At 46.3% G+C, this 22841-nt stretch overlaps 1 protein-coding gene and 1 long non-coding RNA gene across 2 annotated transcripts in view; one reads left to right on the forward strand and one right to left on the reverse strand.

The window, feature by feature from the left end:
* RAB30 (RAB30, member RAS oncogene family) overlaps positions 1 to 3306 on the reverse strand; it is a 69270-nt gene extending 65964 nt beyond the window's left edge. The window contains exon 1 of the mRNA XM_084842531.1: positions 2978 to 3306. The gene's annotated coding sequence lies outside the window, so the exon portion shown is untranslated. The remainder of the gene's footprint in view (positions 1 to 2977) is intronic.
* A 232-nt stretch (positions 3307 to 3538) lies between these two features.
* LOC146349358 (uncharacterized) lies at positions 3539 to 8043 on the forward strand. The gene is made up of 3 exons (XR_014788949.1): positions 3539 to 3757; positions 4455 to 4623; positions 7627 to 8043. It is a non-coding gene; the product is annotated as an uncharacterized LOC146349358 (long non-coding RNA).
* Positions 8044 to 22841: the final 14798 nt, after the last annotated feature.

Genomic DNA, 22841 nt, shown 5'->3' on the forward strand with positions numbered 1-22841 from the left:
CGACTGAACAACAACAACAAGAACAAATAAATCTGCTTTATATAGTCTAACTAGCACAGTATTGTCTACACTGACTGGCAGTGGCTCTACAGGGTTTCAGAGAAGCGCCTTTCCCAGTCCTACCTAGAGATGCCAGGGACTGAATTTCAGACCTTCTGTGTGTAAAACATGCATTCTATCTCTAAGGTGTGGTCCACCTTATAGAAATCAATGGGATCTACTTTCAAGTCAGTGTGTTTAGGATCAGGGTACCAGAGTTCCATGCCCTGTGTTAGGATGCCGCATCCTTGGGCAGTGATGGGAGTCCCAAGCATAGCCTGCGGCTAATGCCTGCCCTAGGCCCTTCGATCAGCATTGGGCTGCTGGATCTGAGGACCTCCATTTTAGTTTCCCACAACAGCCTGGTGTGACACAACATCAGGTGCACTGCGGGAAACTTAAACAGGCAGCTCACTGCCCAACCCTGATCAGAAGAACCGCTACTGCCCAACCCTGCCAGGTAAGCCTTCCAGCGAGGCCTCCTGATATAGGAGGGGTGGCATCAAGAAGCCCCTCAAACCTAAAGCCAGTTCTGCCGAGTCCCGTCACAACCTGTGATTTCAAATGCATCTGCAGCTTGATCCTAAGCATGTTTATTTGGAAATAAGTCCCTTTGATTTCACTGGAATGATAGGCAACAGGGCCAATTAAGATGGTACTCACCCCATGTGCGGGCTGTGGGGACGCCATGCACAGGGAAGCATCCAAGAGGACGCTGCGCATATGCAATTCATGTAGCACTAGCGTTAGCAACCTCCCGCGCGACACCAATGGTGTCAGCTGCTGCAACGGGTTTCCCCCGAAAACAACAACTGCGTAAGCACAGCAGCCCCATCGGATGCTGCCCACAAGGTTTAAAACTCCTTACGGCCTTCACAGAAGCTGCCTTTTACTGAGCCAGACCATGTATTTTCGACACAGCTCTCCAGACTTTCAGGCAGGAGTTTTTCCAGCCTTATCTGGAGATACCGGGGATTGAACCTGGGACCTTGTGCATGCAAAGCAGGTGCTCTACCACTCAGCCACAGCCCTCCTAGTCCACGTAGCATTTATCTGCCTGTGCAGCACATTTCTGCCAGTAGCAGCACTGGCATACAAGCAGTCCAGAGTTCTTACCCATTAAAATAATATACATTACGATCCCCATTATTGCAATGATTTGTCACCTGATGAGTTAATGGCTGTGGCAAGATCCAGACATCCCGACACTCTCTTATCCATTTACACTATAAACATAGCTCCAAGTAGGGGGGGGGGGGCACGGCAGAGGGAATAGCAAACTGTCCCTTCTAATTTTTTCCTCTGGCTTCTCATTCTGCAATAAGGAAAAGAGAGAAAGAGGTCTACTGCCTGTAGGACTCCACATTTAGCTTCTGAAAGCCCCACACACTTCATGTGTTCGACATTGGGAAAACTAAGATATCCCTTACCTAAAACACAGCTTGATCAGAAACCCAGGTTATGCAACCATCCAGCAGTTAAAAAGGACTGCAATTTATTCTTCAGGCTACTCTGAGTATTCAAAAGATGCTGTGACCCTACATACACTTGCTCCAAAGCCACTAGACTCAGCGAAACTTACTTCCGAGTCAACATGCAGAGGATCAGGCTGCAGCTGCCAGCTTCAGAAAACTCAAGAGGATTCCTGAAAAGAAGCTGAAGAGGGCCAATGGGGACCTTTCCATCTGTTTTAAGAGGCCAACTCAGCCCAGGAGAGCCACCGAGCAGCCCAGCTCTTTGCTGTGTCAATGTTTGCTTTCCCCTAACCAATCAGGCATCTCTCCTCATATTCCCAGGGCCACCATCTCTCTGAGCATCTTGGCTGCGTTAAGAAGAGCGACTGATTCCGGTCAATTGCATTTGGACATATTTCTACCAAAAGAACAAAACAGTATCAGCACAGCTGCTTCTGCGGCCATTTATTATTTGCATATGACCACTGGGAATTGGTGATCAGTGTGTGGACAAAGTTATAATGGAGCTGAACATACACACACAAAAATTCAGATTATAAATCCATTAGGTAACTCCCACTAAGTCCCATATGTGCTTAGGACTGCAGCCTTACTTCTAAGTAAACAAACATAGGAGGTGGGGCAATGGAGAATTGTTATTATTTGTATATTTTAAGCATCACTCAAGTCTACCACTGTGACTATTACTCATGTCACCTTTTACAAAGGATGGAGAGGGAAGAAAAGCCATTTCCAATAGGAAACATTTCTGATTTTTTTTTCTTTTCTAGTCCTCTATTTGATCTTACAAAAAAAAGGTAGAGGAGGAGTGAGGACAGAATGAAGGAGCTGACTCAAGTCTCCGAAGCTTGATTTAATCACATCCATTCGCCCAACAATCGTTCAACGTGTCATTCCCTTCATTAAAACCTCCCACCACCACCACCACCACCACCACCAAACCCACCCACCCGGCCATGCTCAATCAATACCGCAATTAGTTGCTTCATCCGCCCCAAACACTCACTCACATCCTAACATCTGGAAGGGGAACGGGAGGGGGGGGGAGAAGACGGTCTGATGAGCATTCTGCAGGCAAGTCCGCCTCGGTCGGGATTCTGCACATGTAATCTCTCCCTTCCCAAAATGAAAAGAAAAAAAAGGGGGGGGGGACAACAGAAGGAGGATGAAAGGGAAACACCGGGTTTGCAGATAACTCAGAGGCTGGGCGCGGGGGTGGATTTATCTCATGAATAAAATTAAGAAACAGAGGACGATCATTAACGTTATTACTTTGTTCGGGGCGATTTCGCCTTCCAACTGTAAAACAAAAACCAGGAGACAAAGCGTCCCCGCCAATGCATAGCACGTTTTCTATGGAGAGAGACAGGCAAGTTGATATGTGTTTCTGTTTTTTGTAAAAATTAAAAGAAACCTATTAAGGAGAGAAGAAATAACAGCAATACAAGCATCACACAACTCACCTGGTTTGGGATGGCTGCTCCCTGCCCTTTACAAAGAACATAAAACCAAGAGGCCGGGCTGGAAATCGAGTCACTTAGACATGGGGCCAAGCTTGCAGGCAGCTCCCTCGGGATGCAAACTGTGGAAAGGGTGGGCTTTCTTCCCCCTCTCCCCTCCCCACCGACCCACTCCCGCCCCCTTTTGCTTGGGCGGCTGCTGCTGCCTGGGGGTGATGGAAGCAGCAGCAGGGGGAGGAGGCTGCACACGGGTCGGGATATGGCACAATGAATTGCAGCGCACGGAAAGCGCTCAGCCCGCCGCCCGCTTTGCAATTACATCATCCTTCTACAGGGAGGGAGGCGGAGGGAGGGAGGCGGAGGGAGGGAGAGCGAGAAAGGCAGGGAAGACGGAGCGTTCTCATTGGCCCCTTCAGGGCTCTCCCCCGCGGGCTTCTGGGAAGTGCAGTTCCGAGATGCCGGCCTGCCCCGCGCCCTGGTCAGGGGGCCGAGGCGATCGGGGAACTACAGTTCCCATGCAGCGCCGCGAGAAAAGCACAAAGGCGGGGACGGAGGGAGGGCCTTGTGCTCTGCGAGTCGAGCCCGCGTTCGGAGCGGCCATGTTGGCGGCGGCAGCGGACGCTGTGCGGCGGCGGGAGAGAAACGGCCCTGGGAGAAGCGGGGCTTTAAAATGTGGGGGAAGAGGGGAGGAGGTGGGGTTTGAGCCCTGAGGGGAAGAAGCGAATGTCTGGCGGCGGCGGCGGGTGTGAGGAAGCGAGGGCCAAAAGTCCTCGGTTGCGTTTGGTAATTGCTCTCGTTTCACTCCTCTCTCTCTCTCTCCCCCCCCCCCCGGTTTCCCGTTCGCCGTAGCTGAGGGATGGGCGCGCGCCGGGGCTGCGGGGTTGCCATAGAAGCCCCTGCCGGGCGCGCGGCCGCGTCTTCGCCCCGCCCCTTAAGCCTTCTAGACGGCAGCGGGCCGCGCGGTTTGTCGGCGGCGTAGAGGTTAGAGCGCCCTGCTCGGCGTCCCGAAGGCGCCGCGTTCGGTTCCCCGGCGCGGCGCTTTCAAAAGTCGAGCGGGGATGAGAACCCCCGAGCGTGTTTCGTCGGAAGCCAGTCTCCCGGTGGGATGAGCCGATATTCTTCCTACGTGGGAATGAGCCTCATTGGACTCAATGGGGGGGGGGGCAATCACTGGGTGGACCCTGTAGGGGTTCCGCTGCTGAGCACAATCCTGCAAGCCCCGTTGGGTTCAGTGGGGCTTACTCCCAGGAAACTGGGTCTAGGATGGCCTCCATAAGGTGGCATAAGCTTTGGGGGGGGTTAAAGCGCCACCAGATGCATGGAGTGCTATCCTCAGCAGTGGCATAGTTCGGGCCACTGGCTTTTTCTTTATATTATACCAGTCTTATATCAGTATTTAAGGTTGGGGTCCCCAGTAGGGTGCCTACCAGGCTCCCTGCCCTTCCTGATTGAATATATACATTTATTTATTTATTTGCAGGGAGGCTGGTGTGCTGCAAACCAAAGTGCTAGCCTCCGGGGCCATCTTTATTTTCCAAGAATGCCTCTGGGCTCCATGGGGGTCCCAGAGGCATTCTTGGAAAATAAAAAGCAGCTGCAATCCAGCACTTCTCTTTGGAACACACCCAGCTGCCCAGAGAACAAAAAAGGTAAGTTGGGAGTGATAGGGAGCATCTCTGGGGGCTAGAGGGATTAGGGGAGAGTGAGGGCTGTGTGTTTTGCCTATGGGTGTGTGTGGGGGTGGGGGGGCTAGGTGTCTGTTTTGCCTGTTTATTTTTTTTGGGGGGGGGTTACCTGGTTTGTTTGCTTGCTTGTTCTGGTGTTGGTGGGTGTTTTGCTTGTATGGGGGTGGGTCTCTGAGCCTATCGGTTTTCCTTCTGTGAAATGGGTGCTGGAGCAGAAAACTGTGGATTCACAAAAATGATTTTGTGTTTTGGAGCGCGGTTTCCACCCCTGCTCCCACCCAACCTCTGCTTTGTACTTCAGTTCCTGGACAAGTTACTCTTCTTTTTTGCCTCACCGGTTTGCCTTCTGGGACATGGAAGTTTTGTGATTGGCCACACCCATTGTGTGCAATTTTGTGAGACTGCCCATGACACTTCCTCAAAGTTCCAAATGTATCCAGTGGCCCAAAATAGTTGGGTCCTCCTAATGAAAGAGTTGCTATAGGTGACAAGGAATTGCTTGCAGATGAGTGAGCGGGCTGGCAGAGAAGGAGTGGAGTATTCTGTTTCTTCTCTGCATCCAGCAGGATGCCTGGGGAGGGAAGCCCCCGCCTCCACTCCCAGCATAGAAATGCAGCAGGCAGCTGCGGGACAGATGGGGTCTCCACTCCTCCTCTGCCACCTCCCCCCCAGCATTATACAGCTTGCAAATCCTATTCATCATTAAAAAAACCAAAACTAGGGCAAATGCCATGAAGGTTATATCTGGTGAAGGGCATAACCTGGCCAAATTTCAGAAAAATCTGATGAAAGACAGTTGAGTTGCAGCAGTTTAATTGTTCTTTTTTTTTAAAGTCTAATTAAGGGTGTGTGTTGCTGAGTGTTTTTGGGCCCGCGCACCCAGGACGTACCTTCAGTTTGGGTAGCTGTTCTGGGATCTTGTTCAAAGGGCAAATAAATAAGATATACAATAGTTTAGATCAGCCTTCCACATCCTGGGGCTCTGCAGTTGGTTTGGACTACAGTTCCTATCAGCCCCAGACAGCATAGCAAAGGGCAGTACTGCTGGGAGTTGTAGTCTAAAACATCTGAAGGGCACCAAGTTGGGGAAGACCAGTTTAGATTATGTCAGAAATTCAGTGATATAGTAGTCTCCATTCCACTAGTTTGGTAGGGGGAAATGGCTGTTCTTTAACAGTTGTTCAGGGTGGCCAATGGATTAATTTAAAATGCATGTAAAAGTCAAGTGTAAGAAGTATTGTAACAAGGCATTCACTAAAAACAGCCTGGATGTAGAAGGGAAGAAATTGTGCATTGTGGAGCCCAAAGGCCACGAAAAGAAAGGTATAACAATGTCTGACATCTCTATGGAAAGCTCCAATATATTCAGGAGCAGTGTATATATTACAGGATCATGCACACCAGCAGCAATTAGCGATAACACATTTTTTCTAGTTTGCTTTGTTAATTTGACATGTTATGAAGGAGAGTGATTATTAAGTCATATATTAATGGAGTAACTTCTAAAAGTTGTGGTTTTATCAAGAAAAGATGGGAGGGCTTTTGCTCCTAGGAGAAGCAAAACTTTCAGCACTCACGACCTGAAGCTTTAGTAACACCTGATATAAAAGCCATTATTATCCTGTGGAATTGTTGGCTACACATGGAGCAGCACAGATGCAACCTGAGGCTGCAAATGCGTATAAGGATTGTACACATAATGTTCTGGGATGTTCTCTCCGATGCTGCAAACGTCCCTGTTTTGTGTTTGCCCTTGGTATTGGGAGTAAGTATTTCTGCTCTTCACACATAAATTGAGAACCTAAGAGGAGAAAAATGTAGCACTATCCCTTTTAATTCTCCTAGATTTTTCCCACCAAAGAGCATAATGAGGCAATCTTATTTTTAATCCTGAATCCACATTTGGGGGCTGGGGTAATATTATGCACACAATGTTATATACATTCTGAATCAGTTAATGGAAAAATGAATGTGTAATCTGGTGTTCTTTAGTACTATGATTTTCATTATGGTCTACAATGTAGACTCCACATAATAAGCAGATATACAGCACAATCCTGTACACTTAGAAGTAAGCTCCACTGTGTCTTCAGAGGCTAGCTCCTAGTTAAGGGTGCATAAGATTGCAGCCTTACTTGGGAAGCCTCACTGAATGTAGTGGAGTGTACTTCTGAGTAAACATGCATAGGGCTGAATTGTTAAGCCCTATGCAGGTGTTCAAAGAATGCATGTGGGCATAAAGCATGGGGAGGGTATGAGGAACACATGCCAGGCTTGCCCCTGGCCTCCCTACATGCTCCAGCTCCACCCCAACCTTCCTATTGAGCAGAAGGCTCTGAAAGGGGATTCCAAGTGTGTTCACCTGGATGCACTTAAAATCCTCCTTCAGGTCTTCCTGCTCTGTGCAGAAAGGTCAGGGATAGAGCAGGCAGAGGCGGGGCTGGCATATTTATTTCTTTGAAATATTTTTACAACACTCAGCCAAACAGGCTCCCAGAGTGGCTTCAATATAATCAATTAAACAAGACAGCCCCTGCCTACAGGCTTACAATCTAGAAAGGCATGACACAAGGAAAAAGAATGGGGAGGGAAGAGGAGGAAAAATCATTATTTTACTTGGCTGGTGGAATGATCCTGCTCTCCCTCTTATCTTTCTCAGTACAGCCTGCATGTGCACCCTAACCCCCTCCATGCTTTATGCTCACACACATTCTTTGAATGGCTGTATAGGGTGTGTGTGTGTGGGGGGCTTTCCTGGCACAAAGCAGGCTTGCAAAATCCACCCCAGTTACTAGCTAGGCTGTATAGAAATAACAGTGATGCCCCGGAGTGTTGGAATGGGGTGCTCTTCCCCCCCATTCCAGATGGAGATCTCTTCCCAGGTGAAAAGAAACTGCAGAAGAGCCTGACATAAGAAATGACTGGGAAATGCACAGTGCTTAATGCTTAGATTATGTTCTCTTTCAGGAGCTACAAGAACAGAGAACGTGAAATGTGACTTCTATACTCCCTTGTTTCTGTTGGTCTCAAGCTACAGTTTTCTGTGATTTGGGCTTTATTTGCCATTTCTGAACAATGACTTGGATGGATGAGAATGTGTTGCTCAGCCCTTGATCCAACAGGAAATAAAGTGACAATGCAGTAGTTTTCTCATGACTAGAGGGGGGGGGGGGCAAGAACATGTAATGTCTTTGAAATGCTTCCTCTTGCAAATTCTTAAACATGTTTATTTCTCATCAGCCCCTCTTCCTTGCAGTGCATAGATGTCTAACACCTGGGGAAAATGGGTTTATTGAGAGCTTTAGAATGTAACTAGGTTAGGATGTTCTTCTGTGGGTGAAAGAACATCCTGTTTTTAAGACCTCTAATTAAATCTGATTTTGGAACTCTGTGGCTGCAATAGATTCATAGATAAGATGGTAAGTATTTTGAAAGCAGTGGCAGTGTTTTATTTTCTTTCTGTAAAGTAACATCTATCAAACTTCCACTGACCATTGGCCAGTGTGTTAGTGCAGACAAATTAGAACGTGGGAGGGTTTTTTTGTGATTGAAGCTGCCGTATACAATATATGTGGCCTGATATTGTCTACTCCAACTTCCAGGAACTTTCCAAGGTCTCAGGTTAGGGATCTTTCCAAGCCCTCCTACTTAAGATCTTTGAAATGGAGATGCCAGGAATGGAATTTGGGACCTTGTGCTTGTGAAGCATTACTGAGCCATTTCATCTTGATAATTTAGGATGGTGCTGCCATTATAAATCGGGTGCAGAACCTTTTTCAACTCAAGGGCTGAATGCCATTTCAGAGAACTCAGGGGCCATATCCTAGTGGTGGGTGGGGCCAAATACCAGTATGTTTTGGCTTAAAGCTTTTACTGCCATTAACTAAGCCTTAGGAGAGGCATTTCAACCTTTTAGAATAGGGAAAAACCTGCACAAAAGCAAGGAACACGCAAACAATTGGTGGGCAGGAGAAGGGGGCAGGATCAAGGGAAGGGGATGTGGTTATCTGGGGAACCTCAGAGGGCCAGATTGTGACCCTAGGAGGGCTGGACTTGACCCCAGAGCCTGAGGCTCTGTACCCGTTACGAATAGTTCCATCAGTGTATGCGGTGCACTATGGGGGAATGTAGGCCAGAAATGCAGATCTCTGCCCAGAGGACTTTCAACCTAAATTTCAGCGCTGGAGGAAGACAACGAAGGCTGAAACAGGAAGGAGCAAAGAATGTTTTGTGTTAGGCATTAGCAAGTGGAGGGTGAGGACCACGTTTCGCCACTTATCAATTCTCACAGTTGCGCATACCCAAGTTGCTAACCTGGAGGTAAGAGGTGTGTCACGGAAATGGGAGCAGTCCACGTCGAGGGATGGTCCTCCCATCCCCTCCTCCATTTGGTGTCTTGTAATTAGTTGCCTACACGGGGAGCAAATATTTGGGTGAGGTGGTTCTCCAGTGGGGTATGTGATCTGCTGATGCAGTTACGCAGCACTTAGGCCTGTCTAGAGCTAACCGTTTCTGAAAGCTTTTTAACATTTCCATCTGCAAGAGAATGCAGCAATTGGGTAAAAATACATCCTCAAGCTTGATTCCGCATAGGTCTTGGTATGTGGTACAGGCAATAGAACAGTGAGATTTCATCAGCAAATTCAGAGGCCTACTACAGAACTGGAAAAATAAAAGTATTTACCACACTTGGCATCTTCCCCTCACTCTTTAGCCATGTTTCCTTGGCCCTGCTTTCAAGTAAATGTTCTTAAGGACTGCAACCTTACACAGCGACCATAACAAGCCTGCATAGGAGTAAACCCAATTGGCTGTTGTGGGCCCAGTAAAAGAATGATTTTTCCTCCTCTTCCCTCCCCATTCCTTTTCCTTATGTCATGTCTTTCTAGATTGTAAGCCTGTGGCAGGGGCTGTCTTGTTTAATTGATTATATTGAAGCCACTCTGGGAGCCTGTTTGGGCCCCCTATACAATAGATGCAAAATGAAGCTGAGACTTCACCCTCTAGTCTTTCACAGCTAAACAATGTAAACAGCTGCTTTGGCCATATCTCATAAGTGGTCTTCAAATGAGTTGTGGGAGGGAATTGCACTTTTCAATCTACATTTATTGGTACCTTTTGCTATTGCTCCTTGGAAACAAGATGTGTTGCATCTAATTTCCTCATGTATTTTCCCCCCAGTCTCAGCTTCATTTTCAAGAAATATATTTTGTTTACTTGGCATTATGCATGCTACTGATTCTTCTTCAGACTTGAGTAATTCAGTGCTACTTAACTGTCTGGTTCCTTAAAAGAGTACAGCAGTACTAGTGAGAAAATTGCTTAATTGCATCTATTGTAACGGGGCTGAGAGAGAACAAGGGTTGCCTATGTGACTAACTTAATACTCTGCAAATGGGCTGAAGGGCTGGGTCTCCCATGTGGAAGAAACTGACCACTGTCAGCATTCCATTAACCTGGCTGTCCCTAACCTGGTATCCTCCAGATATTTTGGACCACACCTCCCAGGATTCCTGAGTATTGGCCATAGTGGCTGGGTCTCGTGGGAGATTAAGTCCAGAACACCTGAAGGGCAGCAGGTTTTGGGGACTGCTTTAACTCCAGCATTTCTTAAACCTGAGTGGATTAGTGCAATTCTATGCATTTTTAGACAGAAAGAAGTCCTACAACTCACTGTACCAGCCAGCCTTGCTTGTTGTAGGACTTTATTCTGTCTAAACATGCATAGGATTGCAGCCTTAATGGCTTTGTTTTCTGACCAATCACTTTTCACAGTCATGAATGCATTTTCCATACATTGGGTGCCCCTAGAAATCCCAGTACCGTGCTGTCTTAGAAGCAGATAGAATTGTGACCTTCATTAGTACAAGTTTGAAATTGGAACCAGTTGCACTTACAAGGCGGGGGATGGCATGTGTCAGGCTCGCAGGTTCTGTTTGCTTTTCAGTCAGAACCCTGAGATCTAGCAATTGGAGCAAGGTACTAAAGATACGCACCCAGAATTGAGTGATTATGAACTGAGTTCAGTCCTTCCGCACATTTTGCTGTTCCCATTGTTTAACCACTTGGACCTGGAAATTATTGCTGATCTACTTCAGATCACCCAGCAATCTACCATTAGATCCAGATCTAACTTCTGCCCAGCCCTCCTGCAAGGCATTTGAAGGCCAGCTGCTGATTTCAGGTAAAAGCAGGACCTTCTGTGGTGGGGGATTTTATTTATTAGTAAGATGCACGCAGACCTCTGAATTAAGATGCCATGGTTTTCCTGCCCCTGTGCCAAGGCTGGTAGGTTTGTGGCATCAGCAAGAGCCTATGGGTGACTAAGGGGCCGATATATTGGAGAAGTGAATGCAAAGCCAGGTAGCTGAATGGTAAGAAGCACAAAACCCCAGGTGGAGATGGCAGGAGCCAATTTATTATATTTATATCCTGCCCTTTTCCCCAATACTGGGACTCAAGACGGCTTTACAATGTTAAAACGTATACAATTAAAACCTATAAATAGAAATATAAAAATAAATAATCTTGTTCCTTCACTCCTAATTGTTCCCCTTAAAGTGGCTTTTTTGTGCAATATCTCTTCCCCTTCCCACCCCCCAGCAAATAGAACAACGAACAAGATTAGAACTGAGCACTTAAAGGGAATTGCTGCCTGCTAGTGCATCATGGCTTGTAAAGGCAATGTTGCGTGTTTGAAGATCTGAGGCCCTGGCCAACAGCATGGTGATGTTAAATATCTCCCCTTCCCTCCAAGATCTTGGGCAGAGAAGAGTTGCCATTAGCTGAATGAACCTGGGACCTTCAAATGATGCAGGCACTTTTAACATGGCTGTCCCCAACCTGGTATCCTCCAGATATTTTGGACTACACCTCCCATGTTTTAAAAGCTCCATGTTTTAACATGGAGCTGTCCCTCACATTTGCTTTCTGGATGTAAATAAGCAAGTGTTTTATGGAAATACATGGTGGGCTTGTGGCCTGTTCCTCTGGGGAGCTACTTTGGCAGGAAATCAACAGATGCAGCTTTTTCTCAATCCATTTTCATGGGGAAAAGTCTTGCCTACCTGCTGTTTTGGTCAGAGGTCAAAGGTCACAGCCTTTTGGGGTTGAGAATTTGGGGGGTGTTGCAGGATGCTATATTTGACAGGAGGAGGCAAAGAAAGCATTAATCAAGAATGTGTTGCCCCAATTAGCTGTAAATATAAGATGCGGTCTTTCTGTGTCAAATCAAAATGGCAGGTTTGTAATATGTTTTAAGTTACTTGTAATGACACCGGTAAGGGCCGCGGTGGCTTAGTGGTTAAGACGCTGAACTGCAGACTGGAAGGTCAGCAGTTCGAGACCCGAGTGCTGCGAGACCGTCTTCAGTCCCAGCTTCTGCCAACCTAGCAGTTCGAAAGCAAGAAATTGCAAGTAGATAAATAGGTAGCGCCTCGGCGGGAAAGGTAACAGCGTTCCGTGCACCTCAGTGTTCAGTCGCGCCGGCCACATGACCACAGAAGCGTCTTCGGACAGCGCTGGCTCTTCGGCTTAGAAACGGGGATGAGCACCGCACCCTAGAGTCGGACATGACTGGTTGGGGACACCTTTACCTTTTTTTAATGACACCGATACCTTGCAAACAAATTTTGAAATCAACGACTACGCCTGGATGAGAACTAACCAGCTTTTTTTCTTGTTTTCAGGAGGTTGCTGGCACCACACTAATGCTAATTTTGTGTCTTTACAGACCTAAAGATATCGGTACTTTTATGCAGGCCCAGAAGAAATCTCTTCCTATAATGCCAGTGGCACGGCAGGACTGGGAAGTCAAGATAAACTAAGCTGACTACTTCTCAAAGCTGCCTCTGGTGCAGACCTCACATTGTCACTTGGAAAGTTCATTACTTGTGCGGTAGACTATAAGCTGCTTAGCAGAAATCTTGGCGCTTGTACGTAGTGCTAGGATGTAAGCTATGTGAAGGTTGAGCATGTGCTCCATCCAGCAGGGGGAGGAAGAAACACTAGGCACTCGGTGCTGTGTGGAAAACAAAATGAAAGTGCGGCAGTAGCACGAAGGAGGTTCCATCTCAAGACTAAGCCAGAACTAGGGATGTACGAAAGGTACTTACCTTTCCGCAGATTATGCTGATGCTGGGGAGGAGGTGTTCCGTTTCTCCCCCCCGGAATCCTGGCCGGCCGGCTCCGCCAGCAGTCGGACGTCCTGCCGCTGGCTAGCAGGGATGCGAATGGCGGCGGCCATAGCTGCCGCCGTTTGCGTCCCTGCAGTCAGCCGTGATAGGCTACGTAAATGTTTACGTAGCCTATCACGGCTGATTTTTTAAAAAACGCGCGTATGCAAATGGCAGCGCCCATGGGCGCCGCCATTTGCGTTCCTTATTTTCGCCGTCTTAGTCTACGTAAATGTTTACGTAGACTTAAGACGTGCCAAAATAAGGAATGCAAATGGCGGTGCCCATGGGCGCCGCCATTTGCGTACGGGCATTTTTTTTTTTTTTTAATCAGCCGTGATAGGCTACTTAAATCTTTATGTAGCCTATCACTTTTTCTTTTTATCTGGAAATGGCGGCAGCGGCAGCCGGTCAGAAGACCGGCCGCCGGAGCCGCCGCCAGGAAGATCCGCCTAAGGTAAGTCTCGTTCCGGGGGGGGGGGGGGCGTTCCGCCACCAATTTCGGGGGGCTGAATGCGCTGGCATTTGGTCTCCCCGAGATCTGTGGCGGAACTTTTGTACATCCCTAGCCAAAACTGACTGATGCTTTGAGCCTGGATGACAAGGACGGTCTAGCCCACGCGCTCCCTTTCAGAGCAAAGGCGCCGTAAACCGCAAGCTGGCAGGCTGAGTCACAAGTAGACCAATGCGGAAGTGGCTCTCATTTCCCCCTTAATGTTCCCCCCTGCAGGTGTTTGCCAGATGGGCTGTAGTATAACTGCCCCAGCAACATAGGGGTAACGCTATTGACGTACCTTGCAGATTGCCTGTCTGCAGAGACCTGCTTGTAAAGACCAGCTAATGTGCCTGAGGCACTTTGAACTCCCAAACACTATACATGCTGAATAGTATTCAGTGGAATTTGACAATGGATTGCAGAGGAAGGGTGCGTTTCCTCTAGGGTGGCCACTGCCAAAAAAAGAGGACATGCATTTCCCCCACCCCTGAAGATGCTGTTAATTTGCATATGCTGATTTAGAAATAATTTAAATAGAAATATAGTACATTTCTCCATTTTGGTGGCCTGTGTGCCTCGCTCTGCCTGCTTCAAGGCCCAGCAGCTCTTCCTTCTGATGGTTTTTTGTCTTTAAACCAGACTTGGACTGGACAGCCCTTCAAACGGAGGATGACTTCCTCTGTAAAAGAGGGCACATGGCCACCCTAGTTTCCTTGTGTAAAAACATTTTAAGACTGCCAAAAGGACAAGAATATCTTACAGTTCCTTGTAACAGCAGCTCGGGGTCATGTTTTGTGTCTTGAACCACTTCTAATTCTCTACACAGACACACACTGCCCCAGTCATTCCTGCTGCAGATGCAATGAAGGAGAGAGGGGACTTAAAACAATGACTTTTAAGTAGCGCATTCCCAGTTGCTGAAAAGCTACATATGCAACAGCCCAGAAATCCAGCAACCCGTGTAAGATAGGACAGGATTTTCAACCACGTGCTGTAGATGTTGGGCTGAGAGATTGTAGCTTCCTAAAGAGAGCATTTAACAATTCATAGATAAGGGTGAAATTTGAAAGATTTTCATTTCACGCTGCCTCTCCTACGTTAGCTCAATACAGTTTGTTATCAGACCTCATGCTGGTGGGTGGCTTGTCCTCCAGATGCCTTGACCTACAACTCCCATCAGCATAGCCAATGATGAGGGTTGATGGAAGTTGTAGGCCAAAACATCTGGAGGGCCACAAGTTGCCCACCCCTGCCTTAAAGGCTATGTAAGCAAACACCTTTGTTCCCTATAGAGATGAAAATTCCACTGGAGAAAAGTTTCTATTTATGGCAGCCTTTCCCAACTTTGTGCCCTCTACATGTGCTGGATTACGACTCCAATCATCCCAACATGACCATTGGTCTATGGGCTCAGTTGCATTCTCTGTGGCCAAGCCTGTTGTGACGCTGCCTCTGTCAGCTGATAGCAATGGATGTTGCTGTCCACCTTGGTGCTTCTTTGGTGGCATCAGGTTGTCAATTTGTCTCCAGGGCCAATCAGAACGCAGGTGCACGCTCACACTTAGGAGGAGTCCCAAAGGATGTTGCATCTCCCAGTGCCTGCCTACAATGCCCCCTTAAGAAGAACGTCGCACTTGCCATATCTGGATGGCTGGTCTTGGGCTTTGCATGTTCTGTATGTCAGACACAGCTGCATTTGGCTTTATGTGTTTCTGCAAAGCGAAAGCCAGCACAGCTAACTGATTCTTACCAAAAGCTGTATTCCAGTAATGTCATAGAATCATAGAATAGTAGGGTTGGAAGGGGCCCACAAGGCCATTGAGTCCAACCCCCTGCTCAATGCAGGAATCCAAGTCAGAGCATCCCTGACAGATGACTGTCCAGCCACATCTTGAACGCCTCCAGTGTGGGAGAGCCCACCACCTCCCTAGGGAATTGGTTCCATTGTCGTATTGCTCTAACAGTCGGGAAGTTTTTCCTGATGTTCAGCTGGAATCTGGCTTCCTGTCACTTGAGCCCATGATTCCATGTCCTGCACTCTGGGATGATCAAGAAGAGATCCTGGCCGCCTTCTCTGAATGTGCGTTCACTGATCGCACAACAGCAAGTGTGCATCATTCTTAACCTTATTTATTTATTGTATTTATATCCAGCCTTTTTTCATCTTGCAAGGAACCCAAGGCGGCTTACATTATCACCCTTTCTGTTTTATCCTCACAACAACAACCCTGTGAGGTGGGTTGGGCTGAGAGTCTGTGACTGGCTCAAAGTCACCCAGTGAGCTTCCATGGCCGAGTCTCCCGGCTCCCAGTCCGTCACTCTCACCACTATACTACACTGGATTGAACTATGTTCAAAATTAAGATAAGAGTTTACTTCCACATAAAAGAGTGCCACAGCTACCAAATGTTTTGCACTTAGAGAGGCTGAGGATTAAACATATCACTTGGCATCTACTGCTGGGCTATGAGCCCTTAAAGTAGAATACTGACCTCTGTTTAGCCACAACACTGGCCCAGAAAACCAAATCCCCTAGCAAGATTGCTATTTCATGCAGCTGCCTTTTAATATTTCTTTAATATGCAATGTGGTGGTCCTATTACTTTAGGAAGTGATCCCATGGTTTTGTGTTTGAAAAAAGCTATGGTCTAGCCGTGGGGGGGGGGGGGGAGTCAGTCAGTCACAAGAGCACAGAGTGTGATCCTGGATGCAAGAAATCTCAGCTCTCATTTCCTTTTTAAATAGCAAGTTGCTAGACCTCATGATTGCAAAGATATGCCTAAAAGTGAACAACACCTAGTGAAATCTGAATGCCAGAGGAAAAATGTTTCAGTGTTTATGGGCTAGGCTTCAACCTTTATAACTCCTGGCCCTACCCCAATAACAGAAGCAGAATATGTTCTGCAAAATAAGAGGGAAATTCCAGTGTATCTAACTTGTTTGCAGAATTCAGCTTTTAACGTTGCAGGATTTGAAATGCTTGGAGCAGGAATGTATTTACTTTAGCAGACATTTTTCTGCATGTGCTTACTGTATTTCTTTTGGAGTTTCTAACTTCCCAGATACCTCCCAAGGCGGTTTACAAACAGAATAACAGTACTAATAAAAACATTAACCCTTGTCCCATCCTTCTTCCAAGGAGCTGGGGGTGGGACACATGATTCAGCCCACTCCCCATTTTTTTTGTTACAGCAACCCTGTGAAGTAGGTTAGGCTGCGAGATAGTGACTAGCCCAAGGTCACCCAGGATGTTTGTGGACTTGGTTATGCTGGAACTGGCCATGGGACCTTTCTGAGGAAGATCCCTTCTACAGATCCAGTGGGAACTTGCTTCCATTCTGGAGAGTGACGTAACTTGCCCATTAAGTTCAATGGATCTGCTTATTGCAGAGTGTTTTGCAGAATGTATTCTGCTTCTGCTCTGGGAGTGCAAAACCTAAGGCCAAATCTGGCACACCTGGGCTCCCAAAATGGCCACACCCCTTTCCCCCAACCACTGAGCATTTAGTAGTTTCCTGCCTTTTGCACAGGTTTTTTCCCCCAGTATAAAAAGGTTGAAATGCCTCACCTACAGCTTGACTATGATATTTATTTATTTATTTATTTATTGCATTTATACCCTGCCTTTTTTCCTCTTGCAAGGAACCCAGGGCGGCTTACATCATCCACCTCCTCTCTGTTTTATCCTCACAACATCAACCCTGTGAGGTGGGTTGGGCTGAGAGTCTGTAACTGGCCCAAAGTCACCCAGTGAGCTTCCATGGCCGAGTGGGGACTAGAACCCAGATCTCCCAGCTCCTAGTCCAACACTCTCACCACTACACCACGCTGGCTCTATTATCCACTCAGTCGTGTCCGACTTTTGGCAATTCTATGGATCCCCTCTCTCCACGTATCCTGATCTTGTACTGTTTCTTTGAGCTGTTCCATGCTCTCGTTAGTATCAATTTTGATGGTATCTCGCCATCTTGTTCTTTGGTGGCCAGGTTTCCTTCTGCCACTAACCAATCTGAGCATAATTGCTTTTTCTAGTGAGTGCGTCCACATAACATGGCCGAAATAAGTCAATCGCAGTTTCATAATTTTTCCATCCAATGACATGTCTAGGTTTATACGTTCCAGTACTTGCTTATTTGTTATCTTAGCTGTCCAAGGAATGTGCAGGAGCCTTCTCCAACACCACAGCTCAAATACATCAATTCTCTTTCTGTCTTGTTTCTTCATTGTCAAACTTTCGCATCCATAAGTAACTATGGGAAACACGGTGGTACAAACTAATCTGCATTTAGTTGTCAAGCTGATGTCCTTGTTTTTCTATATTCGGTTCATGCTCATCATTGTTGCGCGACCCAGCTCAATTTGACATTTTATTTCCTAAAGCTTAGTCACAAGCAAATTGCTTTAAAATATGCTGGTATTTGGCCCTGCCCCTATTGCTTTTGGCCTCACCCACTAGTGGATTGAATTCAGTCCTCCAGTGAAAGAGATTCAACACTCGTGGGCTTCTCTATGACTAAGTCTGGACCCAACACTCACTCACTCACTCACTCACTCTCTTTCTTTCTTTCTTTCTTTCTTTCTTTCTTTCTTTCTATCTATTATATTCCTTCTTATTGGATCAGTTCTCAAGACCAACTGGTACATCGCAACTGTCCTCACATTTTCATTCCATTCTTCCTCTGCACTTTACGGCTTGTAGTTGTTCAGTCGTTACGTCATGTCCGACTCTTCGTGACCCCATGGAACATACCACGCCAGGCCTTCCTGTCCTCCGCTCTCTTCCGGAGTGTGCTTAAATTCATATTCATTGCATCGGTGATGCTATCTAGCCATCTCATCCTCTGCCGTCCCCTTCTCCTTTTGCCTTCAATCTTTCCTAGCATCAGGGTCTTTTCCAGTGAGTTTTCTCTTCGCATTAGGTGGCCAAAATATTTGAGCTTCAGCTTCAGTATCTGTCCTCCCAATGAGCACTCAGGGTTGATTTCCTTTAGGATGGACTGATTTGACCTCCTTGCAGTCCAGGGGACTCGTAAGAGTCTTCTCCAGCACCACAGTTCGAAAGCATCGATTCTTGGGCGCTCAGCCTTCCTTATAGTCCAGCTACTGGGAAAACCATAGCTTTGATTTGACGGACCTTTGTCGGCAAGGTGATGTCTCTGCTTCTTACTATGCTGTCTAGGTTTGCCATAGCTTTCCTCCCAAGGAGCAAGTGTCTTTTAATCTCAGGGCTACAGTCACCGTCTGAGGTGATCTTGGAGCCCAAGAAAATAAAATCTGTCACTGCTTCCATTTCTTCCCCTTCTATATGCCAGGAGGTTATGGGGCCAGATGCCATGATCTTCATTTTTTTAATGTTGAGTTTCAAACCAGCTTTTGCACTCTCCACTTTCCCCCTCAACAAGAGGCTCTTGAGATCCTCTTCGCTTTCTGCCATTAGGGTGGTATCGTCTGTGTATCTGAGGTTGTTGATAATTCTCCCGGCAATCTTAATTCCAACCTGTGATTCATCCAACCCGGCGTTTCTCATGATGTACTCTGCATAGAAGTTAAATAAGCAGTGCAACAATATGCAGCCTTGTCGTACTCCTTTCCCAATTTTGAACCAATCGGTTGTTCCATCTCTGGTTCTTACTGTTGCTTCTTGGCCCTCGTACAGGTTTCTCAGGAGACAGGTAAGGTGGTCTGGTACTCCCATCTCTTTCAGAATTTGCCACAGTTGTTGTGATCCACACAATCAAAGGCTTTAGCGTAGTCAGTGAATCAGAAATAGATATTTTTCTGGAATTCTCTTGCTTTCTCCATGATCCAGCGAATGTTGGCGATTTGATCTCTAGTTCCTCTGCCTCTTCGAAACCCAGCTTGTACTTCCGGTAGTTCTCAGTTCACATACTGCTGAAGCCTAGCTTGTAGGATTTTGAGCATCACCTTGCTGGCATGTGAAATGAGCGCAATTTACGGTAGTTTGAGCACTCTGGCATTGTCCTTCTTTGGAATTGAAATGTAAACTGACCTTTTTCAGTCTTGTGGCCACTGTTGAGTGTTCCAAATTTGTTGGCATATTGAGTGCAGCACTTTAACAGCATCATTTTTTAGGATTTTAAATAGCTCAGCTGGAATACTGTCATCTCCGCTAGCTTTGTTGTTAGGAATGCTTCCTAAGGCCCACTTGACTTCACTCTCGAGGATGTCCGGCTCAAGTTTAGTGACCGCACTATCATGGCTATCAGGGACATTCAGATCTTTCCTGTATAGTTCTTCTGAGTATTCTTGCCACCTCTTCTTAATCTCATCTGCTTCTGTTAGGTCCCTGCCTTTTTTGTCCTTTATCATGCCCGTCTTTGCACAAAACGTTCCCTTGAGATCTCCGATTTTCTTGAAGAGATCTCTAGTCTTTCCCATTCTGTTGTTTTCCTCGATTTCTTGGCATTGTTCATTTAAGAAGGCCTTGTGTCTCCTTGCTATTCTCTGGAACTCTGCATTCAGTTGGATATATCTTCCCCTTCCTCCCTTGCTTTTCGCTTCCCTTCTTTCCTCAGCTACTTGTAAAGCCTCATCAGACAGCCACTTGGCTTTCTTGCATTTCTTTTTCTTTGGGATGGATTGAGTTGCTGCCTCCTGAACAATGTTACCGACCTCCATCCATAGTTCCTCAGGCGCTCTGTCTATCAGGTCTAATCCCTGAAATCTAATCCTCACCTCCACTGTATATTCATAAGGGATATGATTTAGGTCATACCTGAATGGTTTAGTGGTTTTCCCTACGTTTTTCAATTTAAGCTGGAATTTTGCAATAAGAAGCTCATGATCTGAGTCACAGTCAGCTCCAGGTCTTGTTTTGACTGACTGTATAGAGCTTCTCCATCTTTGGCTGCTAAGGACATAATCTGATTTCAATATTGACCATCTGGTGATGTCCATGTGTAGCGTCGCCTCTTGTGCTGTTGGAAAAGCGTGTTTACTATGATCAGTGTGTTCTCTTGGCAAAACTCTATTAGCCTTTGTCCTGCTTCATTTTGTACACCAAGGCCATGCTTGCCTGTTATCCCGGTGATTTCTTGACTTCCTACTTTGGCATTCCAATCACCTATGATGAAGAGGACATCTTTTGGGGGGGTTAGTTCTAGAAGGTGTTGTAGGTCTTCATAGAACCGATCAACCTCAGCTTATTTGGCCTCAGTGGTTGGGGCATAGACTTGAATTACCGTGATGTTGAATGGTTTGCCTGGGATTCATACTGAGATTCTATCATTTTTGAGATTGTACCCCAGTACTGCTTTTCCCACCCTTTTGTTGACTATGAGTGCTACTCCATTTCTTCTAAGGGATTCTTGCCCACAGTAGTAGATATAATGGTCATCTGAATTAAATTCGCCCATGCCTGCCCATTTTAGTTCGCTGATTCCCAAGATGTCGATGTTCAATCTTGCCATCTCATGTTTGACCACCTCCAGCTTACTTTGATTCAGTGACCTTAAATTCCAGGTTCCTAAACAATATTGTTCTTTACAGCATCGGATTTTCTTTTCACCACCAGACACATCCACAGCTGAGTGTCCTTTTGGCTTTGGCCCAGCCGCTTCACTCTTTCTGGCGCTACTTGGAAATACCCTCTGCTCTTCCCCAGTAGGATATTGGACACCTTCCGACCTGAGGGGCTCATCTTCCGGCATCATATCTTTTAGCCTTGTGATACGTTCCATGGGGTTTTCTTGGCAAGAATACTGGAGTGGGTTGCCATTTCCTTCTCCAGCGGACCACATTTTGTCAGAACTCTCCGCCATGACCTGTCCGTCTTGGGTGGCCCTGCATGGCATAGCTTATGGCTTCACTGAGTTACGCAAGCCTCAGAAGTAAAAACAAACACATCAGGGTCATTAGCCAATCTGACTCATCCTTCCACTTGGTAAACAATCATTTTTTAAAAAAATCCAGACGCTGGCTCCCAAGAGATCGTACACCTATGAGAAATGGGACCTGTGTCCCTAGCTCATCACTTAGATTGCTTGTTTCTAGGTTAAGCTTTCATAATCTCAATCGTCAATAGCAAAGACAAAGCCAGCATTAATTAATTAATCCAGAACAAAAGTGTTATGCTGAAAAGATTGTGGTTTAAAAGTGAAGTGTAGAAGTGAACAAAAAAATGACCTGTAGCTCTCCATATTCTTTTGGAGAGTTTTGCAGAAATGAACTCGGATTGCATGCCGAAAAACTTTGCAAAAAGATTTGGGAAATGCCTCCAAGTTAGGGAGCTTGAAGATGCCTTGAATTTTGGAAGCCTATGTAGTCATTTTGGTCCCAGGGTGGGAGGATCAAAAAGCCACAGTAGGATGACATTTAGGTATTGCCCTACTCTGGATTTTCTAATTTTGGAAGCACTCCTGTTTTTTGCAAACAAACAAAAAACCTAATCATGACACAGTCCTAGATTAAATCAGAAATCCAGAACTTTTTCTTCTTCTTCAAATGCCACATTAAAAAGAAATGCATAACGGAACAATTGTTCCGGTGCCTGGAAGCTCAAAATATCCAATTGTTCTGTTCTGTAATACCCAGTCACTTGGAATGTCACCACTGGTTTTCTAAAATAATGCATCTTGCGCAAAGTTCCCTCGACTTCTTTGTGCCAGGCTGTGAGAATTTTAATTGCCTATATACTTCAGAGCTAGTTTCATGCTTGGCTGTCAGCAACAGCTTATGGCAATGTAGGGTGTTCTTTTTGTGTGGCTGTGGTGGGATGGCCTGTGATAAATTGTAGCCTGGGTGGAATTTCTCTAGCAGATATTCTAGATTCTCTAGCTGTCTTATGCACATGCAATTATTTCTGAGAGTTTTCTTTGGGACGGCTGGATTTCTTGTGAATATTAGAGCCTGAACAGGCATGGAAGAACTGCACAGTGGATCAAATTGGAACTGGGTAAATAACTGTGAAGAAAAAGGTGCAGAAAAGGGCAACCCGAATTATCAAGGAGGAGGCAACTCCCCTGTGAGAGACAGGTACGAAGTTTTAGCCTTTTAGCTTCAAAAAGAGGTGACTAAAGGGGTGGGTGGAACATGGTAGTAAAGGAATATTAAATTATGCAGGGTGTGGAGGAATTGGACAGGGTGAAATATCATAGTGCTAGAACCCAGGCCCACCCAATGAAGCTGAATGGTGGAAAATTCAGGGCTGAATCTACACATAGCAGTTTTACCATTATCATACTGCAATGATAACTATTGGTGCACATGACACCAATGGGTACCTATAGTTATCACTGCAGTATGATAGTAAAACTGCTACATGTAGATTCAAGCCAGGACTGATAAAATGAAGTCCTTCACACAGTGCATAGTTAAACTGGAATTCATTGCCACAAGATGTAGTGATGGCCACCACTTTGGATGGCTTTAAAGGGGGATTGAACAAATGCATGGAGGAGAAGGCTATCAATGGCTACTAGTCCTGATGGCTATGTGATACCTCCAGTACCAGAGGCAGTGAGCCTATGTACACCAGTTGCTGGGGAACATGG

This window comes from Heloderma suspectum, chromosome 3 (genome assembly GCF_057233095.1).
Source record: "Heloderma suspectum isolate Gila_16-S chromosome 3, 16-S_ref, whole genome shotgun sequence".
NCBI lineage: Eukaryota > Metazoa > Chordata > Lepidosauria > Squamata > Helodermatidae > Heloderma > Heloderma suspectum.